This window comes from Limulus polyphemus, unplaced genomic scaffold (genome assembly GCF_000517525.1).
Source record: "Limulus polyphemus unplaced genomic scaffold, Limulus_polyphemus-2.1.2 Scaffold1123, whole genome shotgun sequence".
Lineage (NCBI taxonomy): Eukaryota > Metazoa > Arthropoda > Merostomata > Xiphosura > Limulidae > Limulus > Limulus polyphemus.
In genome coordinates, this window is record NW_013666733.1 from 198,229 (window position 1) to 204,923 (window position 6,695).

Consider the following 6,695-nt stretch of genomic DNA (forward strand, 5'->3'; position numbering starts at 1 on the left):
AAACAATTAATTGTTATCTTTAAAATTATATAGCCAATGCATGAAGGAGCTGCTGACCAGAGGGATGAATAGTTAGTTAGAAAAAAAAAAAGACTAGACAAGACTGGTTTGGAGTGTGGCATAGATCAGTTACTTCTAGGTAACGTACCTATTTATAGTATACCAACATGTATTTCACACACAAAAAACAAAGGTGGAATGTAGACCTACTTAAATAATAAACTCAAAGAAAACATTTTTTCCCGCCTCATTTTAATAATGCGTGCTATAAAGGGTTAATACAGCAATATCTACGTTTTTCTGTTACGTCGCAACGTAGTACGCCTATCTTAGAATGCGATATCCGAGGATTGAATTAGCAAATTTTAGTCAATTTGTGGGATATATTGTTACTTGCGAAGCTGATTAAAAAAAAAAGGTCAGAATAACTTTTCAAGTTTAGCTTCAGTTGAATAAGTATATTTTTTAGAATATGAATCAAGGGCAGAACATGGGGTCATTGTTTCAAGTAATTTAAGTTAACATGGTGTATAATGAGATAGATAAAACATACATACATACATATATATATATAGGATAAGACGTACACATAAGACATAATTCAAGAAACCCGATCGCTTTCGACTGGTATACCTAAACCCTTCTTTTCTCAGAGATAAACTAACACTCTAATTATCAGGGTTCTCGAATTTTGATATATATATTTTAATTAATTCTTTATAGAACTGTAACGGATCGCGAGGTTCATTTTGAACTGAATCAGTAAAAAGTCTTAACGCATGGTTTTAACGCTGTCTTTTGAACAAATTTCAATCTCCGTGGTTTTGGGTTTTTTTTTTTTGCGCGCGAATATGATTATACCCTTAATCTAACACACCTCAAACACCATTTTAAAAGGTGATATCAACCTTTACATACCAATCCCTAAGCCTTTATGCCCCACCCTACCACTCCTACGTCTCGTGCATTTATTGGGTGCACTTAGTTGTGGATGAATGACCGACATCAAATAGTCAGTTCCTTCAGAAAATCAGTTACTTTTGATAGATGGCAATAAATTGTAATTTTAATTACAGTATAGGTCATCTAAACGTTAAGAATGTTTATTTAACACAAAAACACACACATTTTTCAAGTACTTATGATACAAGGGTAAACACAAACAAAAACCACGCGTTGTGATAAGGGTAAAAGTTTCGAGTCAACTTTTTTGCTTTGTCAACAAATGTGTTCAGCTGTGGAGGAATGGTGGTCTTAACACATTGATATATCCTATATCAAGGGCCAGGATTCGGATAGGAGCCATATCGGTATGTCTATAATTGTTAGGCCCGGCATAGCCAGGTGGTTTGTGCGCTTGCCTCACAATCTGCGGGTCTCGAGTTCCAATGTGGGTCCCACCGCACATGCTCGCCCTTACAGCCGGGGCGGGCGTTATAATGTGATGGTCAATCCACTATTCGTTGGTAAAAGAGTAGCCCAAGAATTTGCGGTGGGTGGTAATGACTACCTGCCTTCCCTCTAGTCTTTCACTGCTAAATGAGGGATGACTAGCGCAGACAGCCCTCAGTGTAGCTTTGCGCAAAATTCAAAACAAGCAAACTGTAAGTGTTATTAATCCCGATGATTATCATTGTTTGTTTGTTATGGATTTTGCGCAAACCTATACGGGGGCTATCTGCGCTAGCCGTCCCGAATTTAGCAGTGTAAGACTAGAAGGAAGGCAGCTAGTCATCACCACCCACCGCCAACTCTTGGGCTACTCTTTTGCCAACGAATAGTAAGATTGACCGTCACATTATAACGCCCCCACGGCTGAAAGGGCGAGTATGTTTGGTGTGACGGAGATTCAAAGTACTGTTATGAAAAGCGCCGCCTGGTGATTAGCTAACATACATACAAAAGAAAAGTTGTGTGTACGAATGTTTCTTCCCCACAGTATTGTGTGCTTTTACCTGAAGGCTTACTTTATCGCATGTGTTAAAAAGTTTATTTTTAAATTTAGTCTTTACCTGTTTGGGGGAACAGCAAGAGGTAGTTCCTACTCGGTGGGCGTTGTTGTCACGTGTGTTTGACACCTGGGTTCAGCGATGAAAATCCCTTTCCGGCATAATAGGCAATGTTATGGGAATGGACCTACAAAGAAAAGAAGTCATATACTAACACCAAATTTCGATAGAACGTCCCTACGATTAGTTGAAATAATTGCCCATTTTGGAGATAAAACGCTTGTAGTTAACACTCGCCATCACTAGAGGTCAGGTCATTCCCTTGGAAGCACTACAAGAAAGTGAGTTAGCATGGTTGTCGGAGTCTCGTGAAGGTGATGTGCTATTAAATTCCAGCTGTTTCAAACTTCTACAAATAGTAACAATAAAAAATGTTTCTCACTGTCTGGTAATTGTTCAAATTTTAATTTCCTAGGGGGGAGGGAGTGTATAGGTTGAGTGCTTGGTTGGTCTATCGGGTTTCTCATATTATGTCTATAAACGTCATACTTGCTCTGCCTGTATTTAAAAACTGCTACTTTTAATAACGAATCGTAGACCTTCAACAGAGATCACTTCACGGGAAGGCGAAACAGATTCATTCATCCGTGGTTTCTATGAAGGTGGAGTTTTGAACAAATTTCCAAAGTAGAGCTGGTTTTCTAGAAAAACTACATCAACACAGAATTCACTTTCCAGGAAAAATAACATCTTCAACACAAAGATCATTATGTAAGAAGGCATTCAACACAAAGTTCGGTTTCTAGATAAAACATCTTCAACACAAAGTTCGGTTTCTAGAGAAAATATTTTCAACACAAACTTCGGTTTCTAGATAAAACATCTTCAACACAAAGTTCGGTTTCTAGAGAAAACATTTTCAACACAAACTTCGGTTTCTAGAGAAAACATTTTCAACACAAACTTCGGTTTCTAGAGAAAACATCTTTAACACAAAGTTCGGTTTCTAGATAAAACATTTTCAGCACAAACTTCGGTTTCTAGATAAAACATCTTCAACACAGCATTGGTTTGAGAGTCAAATATAAGTGACTTTATCAAGGTATAGATGTTGGAGACGATGTATCGAACTTCCGAGTATTCCTCAGTTTTGGAAAATGTTAACAGCAAATTTACCAATACATGGAAAGTATTTCACTAGTCTTTGAAACTTACGACATTTACCCTTAACCCAGTGGTTACAGAAATTCAAATGGTAAAGCTATTTAGTGATATTACAATTCGTTGTTGTTGTCCTTTGAAACTTACGACATTTACCCTTAACCCAGTGGTTACAGAAATTCAAATGGTAAAGCTATTTAGTGATATTACAATTCGTTGTTGTTGTCCTTTGAAACTTACGACATTTACCCTTAACCTAGTGGTTACAGAAATTCAAATGGTAAAGCTATTTAGTGATGTTACAATTCGTTGTTGTTGTCCTTTGAAACTTACGGCATTTAACCTTAACCCAGTGGTTACAGAAATTCAAATGGTAAAGCTATTTAGTGATGTTACAATTCGTTGTTGTTGTCCTTTGAAACTTACAGCATTTAACCTTAACCCAGTGGTTACAGAAATTCAAATTGTAAAGCTATTTAGTGATGTTACAATTCGTTGTTGTTGTCCTTTGAAACTTACGGCATTTAACCTTAACCCAGTGGTTATAGAAATTCAAATGGTAAAGCTATTTAGTGATGTTACAATTCGTTGTTGTTGTCCTTTTAGTGGAAAGCTGCATAATAAGATGTCTGCGCTCTGCCTACTGTGGGAAATCGAACCCAGGATTTCAGCACTATAAGTTCGCAAACTTACGGGTGATCCACCGTGGGTTAAATGATGTTATAATTCTGATAACATGGTATTTTCAGAAAGTGTGGGTTTTCTTATAGAAAAACTACATCGGGCTATCTGCAGTGTCCACCGAAGAGAATCGGACCCCTTATTTTACCATTGTAAATCCGAAGACTTACCTCTGTCCCACCGGACAGAAAAAAATTAAGTGTTTTTATCCAATAAAATTTTTGTTGTTTGTTTTTTGCTGCTTTATTATTAACGGTTTCAGCACATCATCCATGTGCAAAACCGAGAAAAGTTATTTTTCAGGTGTTCACTTGCTGCTTTACAAGTCATTTTGGGGCTACTGACCATTACATAGGTAAGCTTTAGGTACCGAAAAATGTGTATGTTATGGGGGATATCATGAGATACTCCGTTGCAATTTCATAAGTCTCATTATACAAGTAAGCGTTAGGAATGGCGTTGTTAAAATAAAAGTTCTTAATTTTCTCAATCATTTTGATAGCCTTGATCCTATAGCTTTAAGAAACATATAACAATTTGCAACGTTATAGACAAACTAAAATAAAGATTTGGGTAATAGCTGCGAGAGATGTGCAACGATTCAAATAGGTAACAGCAAAAAAGACTGGGGCAACGTTGTAAACAAACTAATTTGCTTTGCGTTTGTTTGTTGTTAAGCACAAAGCTACACAATGGTTATCTGTATTTTACCCACTACTAGTATCGAAACCCGATTTTTAGCATTTCAAGTCTACTGACAAATAACGATAAAGATTTGCACAATAGAAGCAAGAAATATGCAACGTTAGCCTATTTTCGAATCTCCCATAGAAAAGAAAAAGAATCCGTTAAAAATCCTGTCGACTCTCAGTTTGTTCAAAGCTTTAAGAATTAACTAAGCGTGAATTCCATTGTTCATCTTCCAGTAGTTTATTTCAGTCGAGCAAGTCTTCCGTGCCCTACCCTCTTAAACCTGTTTGCACTCTACTCTCTAAATGGCCTAACATTGCAATGCAGGTGCTGCCCTCTTTAATAACAAAGTAAACAAGCTGCCCCGTTATGAATCATCATCTTAACGGGAAAATCCTGTTTTCCTGTAATAATTGTCACCCATTCCTATTCTATCAGGAAATTACCAGTTTTCTCGAAGTTTTAGATTACGAAAAACTATAGTAAGTTTCTCTCAGGCGAATCCTTTAGTTGCCATTTGAATCCACCCGTTAAACAAAAGGTTAAACGAAGTGTGGGAATGAAAGATCAAAGAAGAAGACTGAGATAGTGGTGAGATAACAGCTAAACAAACTCAACAACGAGTTACAGAAAAATGTTTTTGTTGTAATCTAAATTATATAGATGCCTTGTGGCAATACAATTTATCGAATCATTATTGTTCTATGGAAGGAAGTGGGCGGGGTTCCACTACGAACAATCCGTTATGGTTAACTTAACAACTCTTTTCTTGTTTTTTCACGGACTTTTAAATGCTTGTTTGCAACGCTCTGGTGAGATATTTCAAACGCCAATGCCGTCATCGTATTTTCTGTCTCATTAACGTCTTCATTGTTTAGGAAATGTAGAATACGGCCTTAAAATTCAGCATGTTTTAAGTTTTCAAAGTAAGCTTCAATGTGGCATTGAGTTTTGGATATTTGCTCAGAACTACAGAAGAGTTATTGGCGCTAGACGTCACTAATTTTGAACTGACAGACTTGAAGGAAGGTAGCTAGTTAATAGCACTCTATAAGCGTGATTTTGCGGCAGCGGGACGCAAACTGTAACTCTCGGTTTCAGAATTTTATACGCTAACCATTAGGCCACACCCAGTCCATATAATACTGAGTTATTGGAGAAGAGCGATTAGTTTTGTTTGTGTGTTTGTTTTGGTTGCTTTAAGCACAATTTTTAGTGTTATAAGACCTCAGAATTACCGCTGAACCAACAGTGAACCAGCTATTAATGTATGTGTGATGTAAACCTAATAAATTAAGTTCATGACAGACAAATGAATGAAAAATTCCATTTCTCTGGACTACTTGAAAACTGATGTTTATCACGTGCCCCCCCGATGGCTCAGCGGTAAGCTTCAGGTCTTCTAACGCTACAATTCGGAGTTACATCCCCAGTGTATATCATTGCGCTTAAACAAACAAACCAAAATTCCAATATGTGGAATTTTGGTAAATTTTAATTAGTGAGCCTTTGTCAACTTCATGTTTTTGATCTTGTTAATGATACCAGATGACAACGTTCAACTTTATTGCAATAGCTGTTTTGAGAAGGAGGTTCCTCTGTCGTAGCCATACCATATCCTTCACTTTACGGATGAAGGCGCTGCTCCTGTTTGTCTCTATACACTGCTCCTGACTGGCTCAAGTTTTGTCTCTATACACTGCTCCTGACTGGCCCGAGTTTTGTCTATATACGCTGCTCCTGAATAGCCCGAGTTTTGTCTCTATACACTGCTCCTGACTGGCTCAAGTTTTGTCTCTATAAACTGCCCCTGACTGGCCCGAGTTTTGTCTCTATACACTGCTCCTGACTGGCCCGAGTTTTGTCTACCAGTCAGGAGCAGTGTATAGAGACAAAACTCGGGCCAGTCAGGAGCAGTGTATATTCCGAGTTTTGTCTCTATACACTGCTCCTGAATAGCCCGAGTTTTGTCTCTATACACTGCTCCTGACTGGCCCGAATTTTGTCTGTATACACTGCTCCTGACTGGTCCGAGTTTTGTCTCTATACACTGCTCCTCACTGGTCCGAGTTTTGTCTCTATACACTGCTCCTGAATAGCCCGAGTTTTGTCTCTATACACTGCTCCTGACTGGCCCGAGTTTTGTCTCTATACACTGCTCCTGACTGGCCCGAGTTTTGTCTCTATACACTGCTCCTGACTGGCCCGAGTTTT

General features: G+C 38.0%; 1 protein-coding gene across 3 annotated transcripts in view; it reads right to left on the bottom strand.

Annotated features, from left to right (window-relative positions):
* The window catches only part of LOC106462238 (zinc finger protein castor homolog 1-like), a 242,118-nt gene that overhangs the window by 115,396 nt on the left and 120,027 nt on the right, over positions 1-6,695 (bottom strand). For all 3 annotated transcript variants that reach the window (XM_022389432.1, XM_013922139.2, XM_022389429.1), the window contains exon 3: positions 2,013-2,136. The gene's annotated coding sequence lies outside the window, so the exon portion shown is untranslated. The remainder of the gene's footprint in view (positions 1-2,012; positions 2,137-6,695) is intronic.